We start from the raw sequence: 22,663 nt of genomic DNA, 5'->3' as shown, positions 1-22,663 counted from the left end.
CAGGCATGGGTTTGAGAATGGGAGGAAAAAAGGCTGGGGAAAAAAGGTCCACAACTGTTTTCCCCTGAAAGAAGAATGGCAAGAAAGTCGGGAGTGAGTGCCGTCTACTTGAGAAGTATGTCTGTCTTCTGATGTATCTCAGACATGCTGTTCTCAAGGCCATCACCATTCTCATTACACCAGTCTTGGGACACAAAGTGTATGGTGTATGTATACTTTAATTAAAGGCCTGGTTGCCATGGCTATCACTGCTCTGTCACAGACAACTTGAGTTTGACTGTTTCCTCGTTTGGAAATGTGGTGGTAATATCTACTTCACAAGGTTGCTATGAGGAATAACTTTAAAAAAATCACTTTATACGCTGTAAAAAAAAAAAAAAAACCGCTGCCATTGAGTCGATTCCAACTCATATGGACCCCATAGGATAGAGGAGAACTGCATTTCCAAGGATCAGCTAGTGGATGCAAACTGCTGACCTTCTGATTAGCAGCCGAGCTCTCAACCATTGTGCCACCAGGGCTCCGTAAACTGTAAAGCATTGTCTAAAATGTTATTTATGAAATACAACACCTTGCAGCAGACATCTCATAGTTACTATATTGGTACAGACAGTCCCCGGTTATGAATGAGGTCCATTCCTAAGTTTGTCTTTAAGTCGAATTTGTAGGTAAGTCAGAACAGGTACATACAGTTCTTATTTAGCATCAGTTAGTCAAATGTTTGTCTTAGTATGTAGTATATGTTATCTTCTCTGCATATAAAACACTTAAACATTTCCAAATATACTAAAATATCTTAATAATACAGCACATAATAATAATACAGTAATAATAAAATTAACTACGTACAGTATTGTATTGCAGAGAGTGTGAGAGAGAGAATCGGTGTGTATGTATGTAGGTACACAGTACTGTAAAAAAATTAAAGGAATAGTTCTTAAAACAATTTAGATAGAAAAAGAAAAAAGATAATGATTAAATGTTAATACGAACCACTGTATTTAATTCTAATTTTTAATACAGTAGGTTTCATGGCAGTCCATTCTTAAGCACAAGTTGCCTGTAAGTCGGATGTTCATAACCCCTGGGACTGCCTGTATTTTCTTTATCAACCTCCCAAAGTATATGCTACAAATTTAAACAGAACATTTCTGTGTCCCTTGTCATTTTTGATTATTAAAAAACAACTACATGGGGTTTATTATTATCCATTTTACATAAGTGCTACAATATTTACTGGCCAAAAGGAGCCTCCTGAACACTGCCCAAAGTTCAATCTTACAATAGAATTCCTTTTGTTAAGTCAAGACAGGTAAAGCATTACCCAGAATATGCCCGAAAAGTACAGGAGAGTTGCTTTTTCTTAAATATCATAATTTACCACATATCCTCAGAATTTATCTAAAAACAGAACCTATACAAAAGTTCTTCAGGTTTATAGAAAAGGGTTTTTTTTAGCTCAGCTCTCAAAAATCTGGATGTTGCTTATTTATTTTTCATTGCGTTAAAAATATAAATAACAAAGCATTTGTGGTTTGAACATTTTTTTGCATACAATTCAGTGACATTAAGTACACTCACCACGTTGTGCAATCATCACCACTATCTGTTTCAAGCCTTTTCACTTTTAATTATTGTTTAGATGGAAGAAATAACCCCTTAACATACTTCAGAGCTGAGCTCACCACCATTCATTACGATGTGGCTGACTGGTCAGCACAGAAGAGTGTCCCTTGGTCCGAATGTGGTGTTCTGGATGCAGCCCTGCGGCAGCACAAACACATTGGTATAAGAAGCCAGTGTCCTGCATAGCTCTGCCCCACAGTCACACACTCATTGTCCCCCACACAGAGGAAAGACCACAGCTCATTGCCCACCCAAACCAAAAAAACCCAAACCAAAAAACCCAAACCCGTTGCCATCAAGTCCATTCCGACTCACAGCAACCCTACAGAACAGAGTAGAACTGCCCCATAGGGTTTCCAAGGGACGGATTGTGGATTCCACCTACTGATCTTTTTTGGTTAGCAGCCAAGCTCTTAACCACTACGCCACCAGGGCTCCGTCTTGTGCACACCACCCCAACAAGGCAACAATATTAGACTGATTTGCACAATAATTTTTAACTTATTTTATGCAGATGGGTTTAAGTTGATTTTTATATCCTTTTTCTATTATTACAAGTTTGCTAAAGCCAATTATAGAATCTTTCTTCACTTTACTAGACCAACAACTCCACCCAAATGAAAAGACAGCACTTTTAACTCTCACACTTTGTACGGAAATATATACAAGGCCATTTAACATTTTTCTTGTTAAACATAGGAGTGAGTCAAAAGATACAGCTGCTACAGGAAATAAAGCTATTGGGTCTGTGTTTTAAATTAAAATTCATTTTTAGTAATATATAAGAAAAAACAGATAATTCCAATGAAGAACAGATAACAGGGCTGAATATGAATATATGCTGACAAAAAAAAGAAAAAAACCACCACCACCAAACCCATTGCCGTCGAGTCAATTCTGACTCATAGCAATCCTATAGAACAGAGTAGAACTGCCCCATAGGGCTTCCAAGGAGCAGCTGGTAGATTCAAACCACTGACCTTTCGGTTAACAGACAAACTCTTAACCACTGTGCCACCAGGGCTCCGGTATATGCTGACAGACAACTGTAAATATTTGGGCCCTTTATTACGGAATATGTATTTCAAATGAAAATGATCACTGTGTTCTATCTTAACAAGGTAAGTCCTCCTCCTCCCCCAAGGAGTTACTATTTAACATTTACCAAGTGCCAATAGTGTGATGGAGTGCAGTTCTTTAGAAGAATATGTACAAGCTCTTGTTCTAAGTTCTGCTGAAGAAAAAAAAAAAAAAAAACAGCATGCAGGACTGCTTACATGCTCTGTTCTATTTCTCTTCTAATTTTTAAAACAAAACAAAAAACTCACTCCAAGAAAATTCATATAATTATTTTGAAAAGCGTGGGACAAAGAGGACTTAAAGCAGGCTAGATGAAATACTTTATCATATACAATGGAGAAATTACATGATTAAAATTAGAGTATAAAATATCACTTAATAAGTAGCATTGAGGATCACTGTCCCAGTGTTAGCATCCACCCTGGGTTTAATCCACTTCACACAGTTATGTTGTTGCAGCCATGACTATAGCTCTCAGAACTGTCTCCTGCTCAGCCATTCTATCTATCCTATTCAAGGACAAATCTCTGAAAGTTTAGACAAAGAGCAGTTGAAGAGCTGAGAAGAATGGTTAACAGACTATTTACTATCCAAGGACAATGATAATTTACTCTCAAGTCCATGGCTCAAATACTAAGCAAGATTTAATCAAACTACTTTATTTAGACACTCATTTCCAAAAAAAAAAAAAACCAAACCCACTGCCGTCGTGTCGATTCCGACTCATAGCAACCCTATAGGATAGAGTAGAACTGCCCCATAGAGTTTCCAAGGAGCACCTGGAGGATTCGAACTGCCGACCTTTTGGTTAGCAGCTGCAGCACTTAACTACTATGCCACCAGGGTTTCCAACACTCATTTCAGAACCTATTAAATCTGGGTTCTAGGTTACACACTCCACCCACCTGAAAGTCATGGGACCTTGAGGCAAGTTACTCAACTCTTGGCGACTGTTTCCTCATCTGAAAAATGAGGTTTAATGATACTACCACACAGGATTGTTGTAAAGATTGAGATAGCATCTGTAAAGTGCTCGGCACAGTAGTTAGTACATAACAGGGGTCAGCAGTAAATGTTTCTGCTGCTGCTCCATTTTTACTTCCACAGCCCCACACTTGACCAGGTATTTACTGTTCATCTTTAGCCTGAACTCTCATGATCTATTTCTTGAAAGTCTGTTTTTCATTTCTACTCCTACAATCTTTTTTTTTAATTTTATGAGATGTTTACTAACAACTATATTCTGCCTCACATTTAACATTAAATTGTGCAAGTTATAACAATCGTGAGTTCACATTATACTTTAGTAACATTCTATCCAATGATAACTCTAGAGACTAACAAGCCTTTCTGCACCAGCATTTGAAACAAACATGGGAACAGATACTGAGATGTTTTTAGCAAATATGAATCAACAGGTTTTCTGCTGGAAAAAAAAGGGAGGGATTATATTGTGACTATCTGGAAAGCAGCTGTAATATGAATTCATGGCCATGACTGTAGAAAAGCTCTGCATTGTTACCTAGGGCTCTTACACTACCACCAGTAAATCTTATCTCTCCCCCATCAAGTACCGCTACGCAGAGGTCTAGAGCATGAGCCAGCCTGATGCACAGTTCGTGTCTATCATGTTAACATACCTACAATCAACGTTAAGTATGAAAATTATTTTCCAGAGGGGCCATTTCAATTTTATCACACCCTTCTCCCTGCTCAGATCATTCACCCTACAGAATGAAGAATAAGCTCAGTTTGGGGCCTGATCTCATTCAAGACACAAACACTTTCTCCAGTTACCACTAAGTGTCCATTCTAGTCAAGCAGATCTCTTCATTAACTCCATGTCTGGTCATCCCAGTCCCTGCACGGGCAAATCAGGACAGTCTACCCCTTCAACCAGGGCTATTCAAAGTGTGATCCACAGACCACAGGCAGCGCCTCATCTGTTAAGTACAGAAACAGCAATTGACAGAGTCATTTTATGTCTGTTGAATTTAATATTAAAAAGTTAGGAGTTGTATTTTGTATTTTTTTAAAGATTCATTTTTTCTAGTAATTTATTTTTATTATAATTTTATAAAATCAGTGGTCTACCCTGAATTGGAAAGAAAAAAAAAATTCATGCCTCACCAAAAACAATTTGAGAAGCACTGCTCCAACATACCCCACTGAGCTATTAAATTCTGTCTTCTTAGGTGCTTAGAGCATGGCTAGTCTCCCTTACCAATACAAGACTGGGTTCTAGGCAACCTGAATGCTGAATACTAAGCTGTACAGAACATACTTTACCTCAGGAGCAAACACAGTCATCTATTTACATACATGTGTCAGTTGTAATTTCTGACCACTGGACTTTTACTAGATGACAATTTATTATGACATGGATTTTGATATAGGGTTAGTCTGTTTGGGACCTCTTCCAAGCATTCTCCAAGTTTTCATTCATTGTTCTAATGAGATGCTTTAGCTAGATATTAACTTCAGGCAAATGTGCTACAAGTATCAAAAGAAATAAAAATTTGAATAAGTGCTCCTATGGCATGAGCCCAGAGGACATGATAAGGACGTTCTAGTTGATTTTGTTCTTCTATATGTAGTGCAGATGTATTAATTTATCATGATATTATCTCCTTACTTGTAACAGGACTCTTACCAGTGCCCCAGTACACAGCCAAGTACAGGAAACTTTGATTACAGATTCTTGATGAGATGCCCTAGGCAAGAGCATGAAAATGGCTGCCTATTTAAGTGGTTAGCTAGTCAAGTTCCTTCTACCTTGAGCTAGAAATTCAACTTAACAAACATATTTAAACACCCACTATGTACAAAGAATTGTACTAGGAAGCGAGAGTATAACAAGATTTACAACACACAGCACCTGGGTTCAAGGTGCTTACAACCCAGAAGGGGAATAACACAACTACACAGGTAACTATTATAAAAAGTGACATAAAGTCAGTCCTGTAAAAGAGTTATTAATCTCTGCTTACACAGAAGTTCAAAGAAAATAATCTCACATGTAGTTGGGAGGGTCTGGAGAGGTTTTAGGGAATGTATCACATTTGAAGGAAGCTACTTAAGAGGATGGATAAGACAACAAGAGCTGATAGATTTAGGTGGAGAAAGAAGAAATGGCCATGAGATTAGTCACACACATACTGAAACACAAACTTATTAGTTTATTAGCCATACAAACCTATCACAAAGTCTGTGGCCACTGTACCAAAAACTATTACATCATTTGTGAAAGTTGTAAATTGCTAAGGAACTCTATTCCCTCACCACTAGGGTGTATTGGGTTTTGTGGTTGTTAACTCCAAAAGTGAATGTTAAGAAACCAGATATCCAACATTAGGAAAAGGACAGTTAACCCAAAGAAATTTCCAGTTTACATTTGTAATATTAACAAGATTCTTTTGAAGAAAGGCCTCGTAATCTACTTCTGAAAAACCAGTCATTGAAAACTCATGGAGCACCGTTCTACTCTGACATACACGGGGTCACCACGAGTCAGAGTTGACTTGACGGCAACTAGTGGTTGGCTACTTATAAAACATTAACATCAACTCCTTTAGGTTGGTCAGAAGAACAGAATTTCACAGCTATGTCCCACAGTAAGAAGTGACAAGCCATGACGGGAACATGCAAGTACCACCTGAGAATTCTCAGTCACTTGTTGCGGAACCTGGATTGGGGCATAGACTTAGATGGGTATAATACATAAAGGGGAGGAGACTCTCCCTGTAGGCTGGAGAACATATGGATATTCAGGTCACGATAAGATAAACCTACACATATAATCTTCTCTACCTGATGCTTTATCTCAGCAGGTCTTCTGGGTTCTCCTGTAACTGTTAGCTCCTGACTAACAGTCATAAGCAACCCAATCAAGAAGAACTATCAGGGCCAGGAAACAATTTCTTAAGGATGAAAAAAATATATATATTCCAGTAACTGTTTTTTCACCCTTCGTTCCCTCAGAGTCTAGAAATTATACTTTTTCCATTAAGATTTTCTTAACGGAAAATGTCCTTTATGCTACACATTGCAAATATACACCTCATTTTGCAGTTTTAAATGATAAAACATTGATCAGTACAGTTGAGAGAACTGGATGTAGATTTCCCTGGAGTGCAAATCATATCTGAGAAAGCAGTAGGAGATGAGGCCATAGCGTGAAGGACTTAGAGAGTAAATCTAGACGGAAATGTGCCTGACAGTAGAATTGTTATTATTATGGATAGCATTTATTGATGGCTTATTGGATGCTTTATATGTATTCTCTCATTTAATCTTCACTATATCCTTTTGACTCTTACCCCATTTTACTTATGAGGAGACTGAGGCAGATAAAATGCACTCAGTCTCTAATATTTATTTGAATTGGTTTCCTCTTTTTCTCATGGGACTGAAGCCAGTGATAACACCATCTTCTGGGAGAATAACAAGAAATGCAGAGCCATAGATGTCATTTTGGTGCCTAAACCAACAACACATAATGGGCCGTTGAGACTTACAAATTCAATACAAAAAAAAAAAAAAAAAAAAACCCAAAAAACCAAACCCAGTGCCGTCGAGTTGATTCCGACTCATAGTGACCCTATAGGACAGAGTAGAACTGCCCCATAATCCTTACCAAAATCCTAGATGGCTTTTTAGCAGAAATCAACACACTGATACTAAAATTTATATAGAAATATAAAGGACTGAGAATAGGAGTAACAATCTTGAAAGAGAAGAATAAAGTTTGAAGCACTCAAACTTTCAATTTCAAAACTTACTACAAACCAATAGTCTTTTCAAGAAATACTTCTGAGACAACTGGATATTCACATGTAAAAGAGTGAAATTGGACCCCTACCTTATGATATACATAAAAAAAAATTCAAAATGAATTATAGACCTAAATGTAAGAGTTAAAACTATAGAACTCTTAGAAGAAAACATAGATATAAATCTTCATGATCTTAGATTAGGCAATAGTGTCTTAGACACAACATCAAAAGCACAAGTGACAAAACAAAAAATGGATGAATTGGAATTCAACAAAGTTGAAACCTTTGGGGTTTCAAAGGACATAGCAAGAAAGTGAAAAGAGGCAGGATGGCCAAAGATGGCATCTTAGTCAGACACAGAATGCTGTCCCCCTACAGCAAAAACCTGAGAAATCAAGTGAAACGGATACAGATGACAATCCTGGAATCTTGAGCATCGAAATGATGGATCAAGAATTAGATCAAACACCAACTGGGAGGAGAAACTAAACAAAAATGGTGAATGAGGAGAGTTACAGGCCTGGTGCAACATGGCCATCTAGAGACAAAGCGAACAGCGACCCTGGGTGAGGAACACAGGAAGGCAACTTCATGAAATTCTCAATTGGAGACAGAGAAACTGTGCAGGCAAACCCAGAGTGAAGCAAAGTTAGCAGGACATGAACCAGATCCAAGAAGGGAAAGTACAGGAAGAAGGGCGAGAGCTCCAGGGATCCTGGCAACCACAGGGCAAGGAGGAAGCCAGGAACCAGAGACAGGACCACTCACCAGCAGCAGTCCCTGACCATTAGGATGGATAGCACACAAAGAGTAGTAGAGCCACAGAGTGTCAGCAAAAGGTCCCCCACCAGACCAGGCTCCAGGCAGTGCCCCTCCTCACATTTGGTCAGGGCCAGGTCCTGATTGCTGGCTGCAGCCTATGGGGAGTGCACCAGTGCCCATGCCCAGTGACCAGAGGAGTATGCTCCACCTCCCACTCACCCTCGCGGTGACCAGTAGCACAAGCCCCACACACTCCTGCTGCCCCACTCACCCCGGGACTGTGGTACAAGTTTACCCTTCCTCCTTACCCAGCCCTACCCCACCCATGACTGGTGATGTGTCTGACCTGCCTGCCAACCCCCAGCCACCCTGCCCACACAGCAAGTGGCAATGTGTGTGTTCCCATGCCACAGAACTGATGATCAGCAATGGCATGCATCCACCCTGCCCATCACCCACCACCCATTACCCCACTTGCCTGGCAGATAGCGGCATGGACTCCTACACCATCAGATGGATGACCGGTGGCAGCACATGCCCACCCCACCCACCCTCCACCACTACCCTGCCTACCCAGCAATAGGTGGTGAGGGCTCCTGTGCTGCCAGACCCGTGATCGGTGGAGCACGCCTGCCCTGCCCGCCCTAATATATCAAAACAAAACAAAAAAAAAATCAGGACAAAACAAACAATCAATCACTAAATATATAGTTAAATAAAATAACACTTTAATGCCTCGGAGACAGCAGACAATAACAAATCATGAAGAAACAGGATAAGATGGCTCAAACAAGCGATCAAAATAAAGAAAAAGAAAATCTTCCTGAGAAAGAAATGATATTAGAGTTACCCGAGAAGGAATTCAAAAGATGTACATTTAGAATCCATAAAGAGATCAAGGAAAACACAAAAAAAAAACCTAGAAGAATTCGGGAAAATAATACAAGACCAAAATGACAGATTCGATGGACAATTAGAAACCATACAAAAACTACAACTAGAAATTCAGAAGATTCACAATAAAATATCAGAAGTAGTACAATGGAAGGACAGAAGTAGAGTTGAATCAGTGGAAGAATCAGTGAAACAGAGGACAAATATCTTGACACTAATTTGTTTGAGGAGCAATCAGAAAAAAGAATGAAGAGAAAAGAAGAAATCCTAAGAGTTATGTGGGACACCATCAAAAGGAATAAATTACATGTAATGGGAATTCCAGAAGAGGAGGAGAAAAAAAAGTACAGAGATAATTTTTGGAGATACATTGGCAGAAAACTTTCCAAATATCATGAAAAATGAGAAGGTTTCCATCCAGGAAACCCAACAAACCCCATACAGGACAGGTCCAAGAAGAAACTGACCAAGACATATCATCATCAAACTTTCCAAAACCAAAGACGAAGAAAATCCTGAAAGCAGCTCATGAAAAACGAAATGTCACAGACAAGGGGACACCAATAAGACTAAGTGCTGATTTCTCGTCAGAAACCATGCAGGCCAGAAGGCAATGGGATGACATATACAAAATCCTGAAAGAAATGCCAACTAAGAATCATGTATCTAGTAAAACTGTCTTTCAAAAATGATGGCAAAACTAAGACATTCTCAGATAAACAGAAATTAAGGGAATTTGTAAAAACCTGACCAGTCTTACAAAAAATATTAAAGGAATTCCTTCCGCTAGAGAGCCAATGACATCAAACAACAACCTGAGATAAAGACACATGACAGCATCACCCAGATAAAGATTTCAAAAAGTGAAATAAAGCTACAAAACTGACTACAAGGAACCAGAGGTGTTAAGTTATAAACAGTGACAACTTCAAAACAAAAAGGGGGGATAAAAGGCATAGTTATAGAACTTTCATATTGAGAGGAATCTAAGGTGAACCCAAGATATAACAAACTGCTTTAAATTTAAGAGGATAAAGGTAAACTTCAGGGTAACCACGAAGAAAATTAATAAATCTACTCACCAAAATGGTAAACCATGGTGACATACTGGTTAAGAGCTACAGCTGCTAACCAAAAAGTCAGCAGTTCAAATCCTCCAGGCACTCCTTGGAAACCATATGGGGCAGTTCTACTCTGTCCTATAGGGTTGCTATGAGTTGGAATCAACGCAACAGCAATGAGTTTACTCACCAAAATAAAGAAAAAGAAAATCAAGAAGGCTCAGTAAAAAACAATGATTGATAGGAGAAGAAAATCCATATACAAAAAGAACTCAGCACAGGAACTTAACAGGAACAGAGAAATTGTTAACACCACAAAAAAAAGTATAACAAAATGACAGGAATGAATTCATACTTATCATTAATCACACTGAATGTAAATGGATTAAATGTACCAGTCAAGAAACAGAGAGTGGTGGATTGGATTTAAAAACAAAAACAACAAAAAACATGACCCATTAATACGTTGCCTACAAGAGACATACCTTAGACATAAAGACATAAAAAACTTAAAAATAAACTGATGGAAAAACTATAACAAGTAAACAGTAACCCAAAGGGAGCAGGAATAGCAATAATAATTTCAGATAAAATAGACTTTAACCCAAAATCCGTTATAAGAGACAAAGAAAGGCATTATATAGTGATTAAAGGGTCAATTCACCAAGAAGACATAATAATAATATTTTTGCACCCAATGACAGCTGCAAAATACATAAAACAAACTCTAATAGAATTGAAAAGAAAAATAAGACAGTTCTACAATAATATTAGAAAACTTTAACACACCATTTTTAATTTATGGACAGAACAACTACTAGAAAGAAACTCAATAAAGATACAAAAGGTCTAAATTACACAATCAACCAACTTGATGTCACAGACATATATAGAACATACCACCCCACAGAAGCACAGAACACATTCTTCTGCAACGGACATGATCATTCTCCAGAAAGACCATATTCTAGGCCACGAAGCAAGCCTCAATAAATTTAAAAACATCAACATAACACAAAGCATCTTCTTTGACCAAAATGCTATAAAACTAGAAATCAATAACAGAAAGAGCAAAGAAATAATATATGGAAACTGAAAAACACATAAAAACTATTGTATCACAGGAAAAATTAAAAACAAAACTAAAAAACTCAGCATCAAATGAGAATGAAGACACAACATACCAAAACCTCTGGAACACAGCAAAAACAGTGCTCAGAGGAAAACTTATAGCTAAATGCACACATCAAAAAAGAAGGAAGATCCAAAATCAACAGTTTAACCTGACATGAACAAATAGAAAAGGAACAGCAAAAGAAGTCCACAGTCACTAGAAGGAAGGAAACAATAAAGGTCAGAACAGAAATAAGCAAATGGAAAAACAAGAGAAAGAATCAGCAAAACTAGAAGTTGGTTCTTGGAGAGGATCAATAAAACTGACAAACCACTGGCCAAATTAACAAAAGAAAAAAACAAGAACATGCAAATAACCAAAATAAGAAATGAAATGGGCAACATTACAACAGAACCAACTGAGATAAAGAGAATCATAGCAGGATATTATGAAAAATTGTACTCCAACAAATTTGAAAACCTAAAGAAATTGCCAAATTTCTAGAAATACGCTATCTACCTAAACTAACACAAATAGAAGTAGGCTTCTTTTTGGGATGATGAAAACATTCTAAAAATGATCGTGGTGATGGTTGCATAGCTCTGTGAATATACTAAAAAGTACTGGATTGTATACTTTAAATGGGTAAATTGTATGGAACATGAACTATATCTCAATAAAACAGTTAAAAAAAAAAAAAAAAAACAGGCCCAGGAGGTGGAGCCAACATGGCGCTGTAGACTGATGTACCATGTTGACACTTTGTAGCAAAGCCCAGAAAAACTAAGTAAAACAGATACAAACATCAATTTTGGAATCTTAAGCATCAAAAGAAAGGATAAAGAACTAGATCAAACACAAAATGGAAGAAGAAACTGGCAGAAAATAGAGAACAAGGAGAGACACAGAGTGGAGGTCCCCTGCCAACTAATATGGCATAGCATCACCATCTTGAGACACAGCCAGCAACAACCCTGGACAGGGAGTACAGGAAGGCAACTTCATGGAACTACCAACAGGAGACAGAGCACCTAGTAACCAGAGAAACATGTTTTCCTGCCCCTTGCCCTTCTGCCTCTACACCACACCCACCTCTACTGATGCGCCACACTGCACCTCTCACTCAGATAGAGAGCCACCGGCCTACCACCACCCCAGGTTGGCCCTGCCCCCACCTGTCAACTGCAGCCATACTGCCATTTTTTCTCTTTATTTTCTTTTCTTTCCCCCAATATCTAGCCCTGTAGGCCACCTTCCCTCCCTTCCCACTAGCCCTCAGGTCCAATTCACGCCTGCTTGCTGTTTTTTTTTTTTTTTAATTTTTATTTATTTCTCTTTTTTCCCTTTACTCTCTCTCCCACTCAGCACTGTATGCCACACCTCCTTCCTGCCGGACTCTGTCACGTTGACGTGGCTGGAGAATCACAGGCGCACTGACCCACTGCTGTTTTACTTAGTTTTTCTGGTCTTTGCTGCGAAGTGCCCACCACTGTCCCAGATCTGCCTGCTCCCACCTGCAGCCCCCACCACACTATCTTTTTTTTTTTTCTTTCTTTTCTTTCTCCCTCCCATCTAACCCAGTATTTCACCTCCCCTCCTTTCCCACCAACCCCAGGTCTTCCCCATCCCCATGGGCTGGCCCCCACTGTGCTGCTTCCCCCCTCCTTTTTCTTTTCTCTTTTTTCTCTTTTCCTTCTTCCCCACAGGTAGCCCCATACACCACCCCCCTTCCCACCACCCCCTGCTATTCCTCCATGGCTACAGCATCCTCAGTGATCAGGCCTGCCCCCACACAGGGTCCACACAACTCTTCCCCTCCTGTCACTCAACCACTGCTGAATGGAGGGAAGTGAGCCCATATCACTCCCCATTTGACACCCTCACCTATCTGGTGAAGGGTTGTGAACACTCCCACTCCACTGGACCAATATCAAGAGGCAGAAAGCATCCACCAAGTCTGCCTTCAGCCACCTCACCAAACCAGTATATAGTAAAGTGGGCTCACCCTGCCTGATGCTGCCCTGCCTGCCCAAACAAGGTGGTGAGAGCTATTGTGCCCACAGATGAGCAAGCATCAAAGCATTCCTGACATATCAAAACAAAACAGAAAAAGCAGGATGAAACAAATGCACATAATCAATAAATAAAGAAAATAATAGTTCAATGTTTTAGGGACAGCAGACAATATCATAACATTAAAAAAAAAAAAAAAAAAAAGATGGCTCCAGCATGACCTTCTGGTAGAAAAAAAGGCAGCAGATTTACCTGATACGGAATTCAAAAAACTAATATTTAGGACTCTCCAAGAGATTAGGAAAGAAAAGGAAAACACAGACAAAACCAAGGAAAAAATAGACAAAACCAGCAAAAACATAGCCAAAATCATGTAAAACATAGACAAAGCAATAGAAAAATTCAGGAAAATAATACAAGAACAAAATGCCAAAATAAATAATTAGAAATCATACAAAAACAGAAACTAGAAATTCAAAAAATAAACAACAAAACTTCAGAACTGGGCAACTCAAAAGAAGGTCTTAGGAGCAAATCTGAAACAATGGAAGACAGAATCAGGGAGACTGAAGACAAGTCCATGGTCCACTTTGTTTGAGGAAAAATCAGGGAAAATTGGAGATTAATGAAGACAACCTAAAATTATGTGGGACTCATTCAAGAGCAAAACTTTACACATGATCAGAGTTCCAGAACAGGGGGGTCACCAAGTCACCAAGACGTGTCATAATCACACTTGACAAAACCAAAGAAAGAGTCCTGAGAGTAGCTTGAAAAAAACAAAAAGTCACTTACAAAGGGAAAAAATAATAAGACTGAGCTCTGATTCAAAAACACCAAAAAAAGGTCTGATTACTCCGCAGAAATTCTGTAGGCAAGAAGGCAATGGGATGACATATATAAAAACTTGGAAGAAATAAACTACAAACTAAGAATAATATATCCTGCAAAACTCTCTCTCAGATACCAGGACTAAATCAGGACATTTCCAGATAAACAGAAATTAAGAGAATTTGTAAAAACCAAACCAAACTTATAAGTAATGTTAAAGGGTGTCCTTCAGTTAAAGAACCAATATCATCAGACGACAACCAGAGTCTTGGACACTGGACAGCAATAACTAGATAACAACCTAGGTAAAGAATCCTCAGTAATAAAACAAAGCTAAATGACTTAAAAAGGGAAACAGAGACATCAATCCGTAAATGATTACAACATCAAAACAATAAAAGGGGGAAAAATGATGTAGGTATAGAACTTTCAAATGGACAGTAACTCAAGGAGTATCAAGTAATAAAAGACCGGTTCAAACTTAGGAAGATAAGGGTAAATTTCAAGGTAACCAAGGTGACCTAAAACCCCAAAAACCCACTGCCATCAAGTGGAGTCCGATTCATAGCGACCCTATACGACAGGGTAGTACTGCCCCATAGAGCTTCCAAGGAGTCCCTGGCAGATTTGAACTGCTGACTTCTTGGTTAGCAACCATAGCACTTAACCACTATGCTACCAGGGTTTCCAGGAAAAAAAAGAAGAAAAACGTAAAGACTCAGTAAACACAAAATCTATAATAACAAGAGAAAAGAAAATCCAAATACAAAAGGAACTCAGCACAGGAAAGCAAGTTGAACAAAGGAAATGTCATCACCACAAAAAATAAGCTCAGCAGTATGACAGACATACCTATCAATAGCCACAATGAATGTAACTGGCCTAAATGCACCCATAAAGAGACAGAGAGTGGCAGAATGGATTAAAAAAAAAAATGATCCATCAATATGCTGTCTACAAGTGACACATTAGACAAAAAGACATAAATATATTAAAAATCAAAAGATAGAAAAAATATATCAAGCAAACAATAACCAAAAAAGAGCTGGAGTGGCAATACTAATCTCAGATGTAGTAAACTTTAAGGCAAAATCGACCATAAAAGACAAAGAAGGTCATTATATAATGCTTAAAGGGACAATCCACCAAGAAGACACAACCTTAATAAATATTTGAACACCCAATGACAGGGCTCCAAAATACATAAAACGAACTCTAACAGCACTGAAAATGAAAAAGATACAGAAGATCTAGAGCCCAAAATCAGCCAACTGGACCTCACAGACATATACAAAATACTTCACCCAACAGGAGCAAAGTATACATTCTTTTTCAACTCACATGGAATATTCTCCAGAATAGACCACGTTTTAGGACACAAAGCAACCCTCAATAAAATCTAAAACATCTAAATAATATAAAGCCTTCTTTCTGATCTCAATGCCAAAAGCAGAAATCAAAAACAAGAAGAGCAAAGGAAAAAAAAATCGAAACTGAATAACACCCTGCTTAAAAACCACTAGGTAATAGAAGAAATCAAAGAGGGAATAAAAAAATTCCTAGAATCAAATGAGAATCAAAACACATTATACCAAAATCTTTGGGACACAGCAAAAGCAGTGCTCAGAGGGCAATTTATAGCAATAAATGCACACATCAAAAGGAAGAATGAGCCAAAAGGAAGATATTAGCCCTATAACTCAAACAACAACAAAAAAGAGAGCATAAAAGAAGCCCACAGACACCAGAAAAAGGAAATAATAAAGAGTAGAGCAGAAATAAATAAAATAGACAATAGAAAAACAATAGAAAGAATCAACAAGACCAAAAGTTGGTTCTTTGAAAAGATCAACAAAATCAACAAACCACTGGCCAAACTGACAAAAGAAACCGGGAGAGGAAGCAAATAGCCCACATAAGAAATGAAACAGGGGACATCACAAGAGACCCAACTGAAATAAAAAGGATCACAACAGAACACCATGAAAAACTGTACTCTAAAAAATTTGAGAACCTAGAGGAAATGGACAAATTTCTAGAAAAACACTACCTACCTAAACAAACATAAATTGAGATAGAAAATCTGAACAGACTCATAACAAGAGAAGAGATTGAAAAGGTAATTAAAAAAAAAAAATCTCCCAATTAAAAAAACCATGGCCTGGAGGGCTTCACTGCACAATTCTACCAAACATTCAGAGAAAAGCTCACACCGTACTACTCAAACTATTTCAGAGTACAGGAAAGGAAAGAATATTCTCAAACTCATTCCATGAAGCCAGCATAACCCTCATACCAATGTAGGCAAAGACACCACAAAAAAAAAAAAAAAAAAGAACATTGCACACCAATATCTCTCATGGATATAGATAAAAAAATTCTCAACAAAATTCTAGCCAATAGAATTCAGTATCATGTCAAAGAAATAATATACCACAGCCGAGTGGAACTCATACAAGGTATACCAGGACTTTTCAACATTAGAAAATCAATCAGTGTAATCCACCACCATAAACAGAACAAAAGAAGAAAACCATATGATCATCTTAATTGACACAGAAAAGGCATTTGATAAACTCTAACACCCATTTCTGATAAAAACTTTCCATAAAATAATAGAAGGGAAATTCCTCAACGTAATAAAGGGCTTCTATACAAACATTATTCTGAATGGAGAGAGGCTGAAAGCATTCCCCCTGAGAACGGGAACAAGACTAGGATGCCCTTTATCACCACACCTATTTAATATTGTGCTGGAAGTCCTAGCTAGACCAATAAGGCAAGAAAAAAGAAATAAAGGACATCCAAATTGGAAAGAAGTAAAACTATCCCTATTTGCTGATTATACAATCCTATACATAGAGAACCCCAAAGATTCCATAAGAAAACTACTGGAAGATTCAGTAAAGCAGTAGGATAAAAGATTGACATACAAAAATCAGTTGGATTCATATACACCAACAAAGAGGACTTTGAAAAGGAAATCAGGAAAACAGTAACATTTATAGTAGCCACTGAAAAGATAACTAGGAATGAATCTAATCAGGGACATATAAGTCCTATACAAAGAAAACCAAAAAACACTTTCAAGAAACCAAGAGAAATTGGACAGGATTAAAAGTAAAGAGGTTTCCGAGATAAAATGAAAGCTTCAAAGGATAGCGAAGCAGGGGCTGGGGTCTGGGGAACTTGGTTTGAGAGGACTTCTAAATCAATGGGCAAAACAATTCTATTATGAAAACACTCTGCATCCCACTTTGAATTGTGGCACCTGGGGTCCTAAATGCCAACAAGCAGCCATCTAAAATACATTAATTGGTCTCAACCCACCGGGAGCAAAGGCAAAGGAAGAACACCAAGGTCACACGACAACTAAGAACCCAAGAGACAGAAAGGGCCACTTGAACCAGAGACCTACAATATCCTGAGACCAGAAGAACTAGTTGGTGCCCAGCCACAATCGATGTCTGCCCTGTCAGGGAACACAACAGACAACTCCTGAGGGAGCAGGAGACCAATGGGATGCAGACCCCAAATTCTCATTAAAAGACCACACCTAATGGTATGATTGCGACTAGAGGAATCCCAGAGACAATGCTCCCCAGAACTTCTGATGGCACAGGACAGGAACCATCCCCGAAGACAAATCATCAGGCATGAAAAGGACTGGTCAGTGGGGGGGAGAGAGATACTGATGAAGAGTGAGCTAATTAAATCAGGTGGACACGGGAGAGTGTGTTGGCAACTCTTGACTGGAAGGGGGATGGGAAGATAGAGAGAGAGGGAAGAAGGTAAAATTGGCACGAAACGAGAGACTGTAAGGGCTGACTCAATAGGGGGAGAGTAAGTGGGAGAAGGGAGTAAGATGTATGTAAACCTACATGTGACAGACTGATTGGAATGGTAAATGTTCACTTGAAGCTTAATAAAAATTAAAAAAAAAGAAACCAAGAGAGACCTACATAAGTGGAAAAACATACTATGCTCATGGATAGGAAGACTCAACATTGGGAAAATGTCAATTCTACCCAAAGTGATCTACAGATATTATGCAATCCTGATCCAAATACCAAGAGCATTCTTTATTGAGATGGAAAAAGTAATCATCAACTTTATATGGAAAGGAAAGTGGCCCCAGATAAGCAAAGCATTACTGAAGAAAAACAATTAAATAGGAGGCCTCACACTACCTGATCTCAGAACCTACTATACAGCCAGGGCATTCAAAAAAGCCTGGTACTAGTACAATGACAGACACATAAACCAATGGAACACGATCAAGAACTCAGATGTAAATCCATGGTTGGCTGATCTTTGACAAAGGACTAAAGTCCATTAAATGGGGAAAAGATAGTCTTTTTAACAAACGGTACTGGCAAAATTGGATGTCCATCTGTTTGTTTTTTTTTTTTTAAATAAATAAACAAATAATGAAACAGGACCCATACCTCATACCATACACAAAAACTAATTTGAAATGGATCAAAGACCTAAATATAAAACCTAAAACAATAAAAATCATGGAAGAAAAAACAGGGAGAATGCTAGGGGCCCTCATATATGGCATAAATAGAATACAAACCATAACTAACAATGCACGAACACCAGAAGAGAAACTAGGTAACTGTTAACTCTGAAAAATTAAACACTTATGTTCATGAAAAGACTTCAACAAAGGACTAAAAAGAGAATGTACTGACAGGGAAAAAAAAAATTGGCTATGACATATCCAACAAGGGTTTAATCTCTAAAATCTATAGAATACTTCAACACCTCAATAACAAAAAGACAAATAATCCAATTTAAAAATAGGCAAAGGACATGAACAGATACTTCACCAAAGAAGACATTCAAGTGGCTAACAGACACATGAGGAAATGCTCAAGATCACTAGCATTAGAGAAATGCAAATCAAAACTACAATGAGATACCATCTCACCCTGACATTACTGGCACTAAAAAAAGACAGAAAATAAAAAAATGTTGGAGAGGTTTCAGGGACATTGGAACTCTTATTGATTTCTGGTGGAAATGTAAAATGGTAGAACCACTACAGACAATGATATGATGCCTCCTTAAAAAGTTGAAAATAGAAATACCATATGATCCAGCAATCCCATTCCTAGAAATATACCCTAGAGATATAAGAGCCATCACACAAATAGACGTATGCACACCCATGTTCACTGCAACATTGTTCACAATAGCAAAAAGATGGAAACAACCTAAGTGCCCATCAACAGATAAATGAATAAACAATTGTACATACACACAATGGAATACTACGCAACAATAAAGAACAACGATGAATCCACAGAAAATCTCTGTGGATGAATCTGAAGGTCATTATGCTGAGTGAAATAAGCCAATCACAAAAGGACAAATGTTGTATGAGACCACTATTATAAAAACCCAAGAAAAGGTTTATACACAGAAAAAAAGAAATCTTGGATGGTTACAAGGGAGGGGAGAGGTGGAGAGGAGAAATCAGTAACTAGATAGTAGACAAGTGTTAACTTTGGCGAAGGGAAAGACAACGCACTATATAGAAGTCAGCACAACTTGACCAAGGCAAGGTCAGAGAAGCTTCCTGGACACATCCAAACAACCTGAGAGATAGAGTTACTGAGGCTGAGGTCTGGGAACCATGGTCTCAGGCAACAGCTAAGTCAATTAGCATAACATAGTTCATAAAGAAAATGCTCTACATCCAACCTTGGTGAGCAGAGTCTGGGGTCTTAAAAGCTTGAGAGCAGCCATCTAAGATATATCTATTGGTCCCCTCACGCTGGGATCAAAGGAGAGTGAAGAAAACCAAAGACACAAGGACAATATTAGTTTAAAGGACTCATGGACCACATGAACCACACAGCTTCCACCAGCCTTGAGCCTAGAAGAACTAGATGGTGCCCCGCTACCACCAACAACCACTCTGACAGGGATCACAAGAGAGGGTCCCGGGCAGAGTGGGAAAAAACTGTACAACAAATTCAAATTCACAAAAAAGGATCAGACTTATTCGTCTGACAGAAACTGGAGGTAGCCCCAAGACTATGGCCCCTAGACACCCTGCTAACTCAGAACTGAAGCCATTCCTGAAGTCTACCTTTCGGCCAAAGATTAGACAGGCCTAAAACAAACAACACACATGGGAAACATGCTTCTTAGCTCAGTCAAGTATACAAGACCAAATGGGCAACGCCTGCCCAAAAGCAAAGGTGAGAAGGCGGGGAGGAACAAGAACCCTGAACAAATGGACACGTGGAGTCTGGGATGAGTGCTTACACATTGTGGGGATTTTAACCAATGTCCCAAAAGAATCTGCGTATAAATTTTTGAATGGGGGTGGGGAACAGGCCCTTGAACCAATAAGGGGGTGGAATGAGGTGACAAAGGCAGACTGGCACTGCACACACAAAGGGGTGGGAAATGGAGTGCTCACTGCCCCTGACATTGGGTTTACTGGCTGCCCAGGGACTGGAGAAGGTAGAGAAGAGGGAGCATTTGGCAAGGAGGGAGCTTTGTTTAAAAATTGCACCATCTTTGACAATGTTGGTGACAAGGCTGCAATTTTCATGCCCTGGTTATAACACAGAGGGAAGTACAGGTAAGCTTGTAGGAAAGCACAAATTGTTCCTCAGGAACCAACTTGATCCTGGGCTTCTTGAGGTCCTGTCATTGAACATGTCCTATTATAGCAGTATTCATATCCTAAAGACAGTTAATATAGGCTTCAGGTGCCATATTCTAAAGATGGTTAATATAGGTGTCAGGTGGCAGGTCATTTCAGAAAAACAAAACCCTAAGACTGAGTGATTCCAGCAACCTGAGTACCAGCCCATTTAAAGGATAAGGTATATTTCCTGGACACTGAGAAGTCCTGAACCCCCTCCAGAGTGCCCGGTCACTTCCAGACTTGGCCAAGAAGTGATCCATTAATGCTATTAAAAAAAAAAAATTAACTAAGATTTTGGCTTAAAAGAAGGCTTCTCCAACTCTTCAGACAGGGACGGGACTATAAGACAAAAAATGACACCGGTGAGGAGTGAGCTTATTGGTTCAAGTAGGCACATGAGACTATCTGGGCAGCTCCTGTCTGGAGGTGAGATGAGAAGGCAGAGGAGGACAGAAGCTGGTTGAATGGACACGGGAATACAGGTGGATGAGTGTGCTGTCTCATGGGGGCGGGGGCATCTAGGAGTACACAGCAAGGTGGTATAAGTTTTTGTATGTGAGACTGATTTGATTTGTCAACTTTCACTTAAAACACAATAAATTTAAAATTTAAAAAAAAAAAGAGGGCTTCTCAGTGATGAGATGGCGCAATGCAGACAGTCATTTCAGATAAGCAGGTATTAGAAATACGACGCTGCCCAGTCAAAAGTGGGTACCGTGCCCCTCCCTTCGGAAAAAAAAATTTTTTAATTGTACTTTAGATGACAGTTTACAGGACAAACTAGTTTCTCATAAACAATTAGTACACATATTGTTTTCTGACATTGGTTAATCACCCCACGACATGTCAACACTCTCTCTTCTCAACCCTGGGTTCCCTATTACCAGCTTTCCTGTCCCCTCTGCCTTCTAGTCCTTGCCCCAGGGCTGGTATGTCCCTCTAGTCTTGTTTTATGGGCCTGTCCAATATTTGGCTAAAGGGTGAACCTCAGGAGTGACTTCATTACTGAGTTGAAAGAGTGTCCAGCGGCCATACTCTCAGGGTTTCTCCAGTCTCTGTCAGGTCAGCAAGTCTGGTCTTTCTTTTTGAGTTAGAGTTTTGTTCTACATTTTTCTCTAGCTCTGTCCAGAACCCTCTATTGTCATCCCTGTCAGAGCAGTCAGTGGTGGTAGCAGGGCACCATCTAGTTGTGCTGGACTCAGTCTGGTTGAGGCCATGGTAGATGTGGTCCACTAGTCCTTTGGACTAACCTTTCCCTTGTGTCTTTAGTTTTCTTCATTCTTCTTTGCTCCTGAAGGGGTAAGACCAATGGAATACCCTAGATGGCCACTCACAGGCTTTTAAGTTCCCAGACGCTACTCACCACAGTAGAATGTAGAACATTTTGTTTATAAACTATGTTATGCCAGTTGAGCTAGATGTTCCCCGAGACGAGGGTCCCCACAGCATTCAGCCCAGCATTCGGTCCCTCAGGGAATTTGGATGTGTCTATGGAGCTTCCATGGCCTTGCCTTGGACAAGTTGCGCTGGCTTCCCCTGTATTGTCTCTTTGGAAATTTTTAAGTAGAGTAAAAACACTGTGAGATTGCTGCTGTCTTTCAGGAAGAGAAAATAACACCTAGGTCTTTTCACAGAATTCCTGCCTTTCTTCACTTCTTCAAATCAATACAATTGATAAAAAGTATATTTCAGCAAAATACCAGAAGCCATGATGCAGAGAGCAACTTAAAAGGTAATAGTAATAAATGATAGGTTTCCCATACATGGAAACTTCTGAAATACATTAAAAGGGAATTATATGAAAGCTGATTCATTTTTCTCTGAAGTTGTT

At 39.0% G+C, this 22,663-nt stretch overlaps 1 protein-coding gene across 16 annotated transcripts in view; it reads right to left on the bottom strand.

The window, feature by feature from the left end:
• GREB1L (GREB1 like retinoic acid receptor coactivator) overlaps positions 1-22,663 on the bottom strand; it is a 335,431-nt gene that overhangs the window by 264,811 nt on the left and 47,957 nt on the right. For 5 of the 16 annotated variants that reach the window (XM_049901916.1, XM_049901931.1, XM_049901918.1 and 2 more), the window contains exon 1: positions 850-7,533. The exons of 5 other annotated variants lie outside the window; for them this stretch is intronic. The gene's annotated coding sequence lies outside the window, so the exon portion shown is untranslated. Of the gene's footprint in view, positions 1-849; positions 7,534-22,663 lie in introns of those variants that run through there. 6 more of the 16 variants (XM_049901921.1, XM_049901922.1, XM_049901919.1 and 3 more) reach the window with 5 other exon arrangements.

Source organism: Elephas maximus, chromosome 11 (assembly GCF_024166365.1).
Source record: "Elephas maximus indicus isolate mEleMax1 chromosome 11, mEleMax1 primary haplotype, whole genome shotgun sequence".
NCBI classification, from domain to species: domain Eukaryota; kingdom Metazoa; phylum Chordata; class Mammalia; order Proboscidea; family Elephantidae; genus Elephas; species Elephas maximus.
This window is presented reverse-complemented; position numbering and strand designations above follow the sequence as displayed.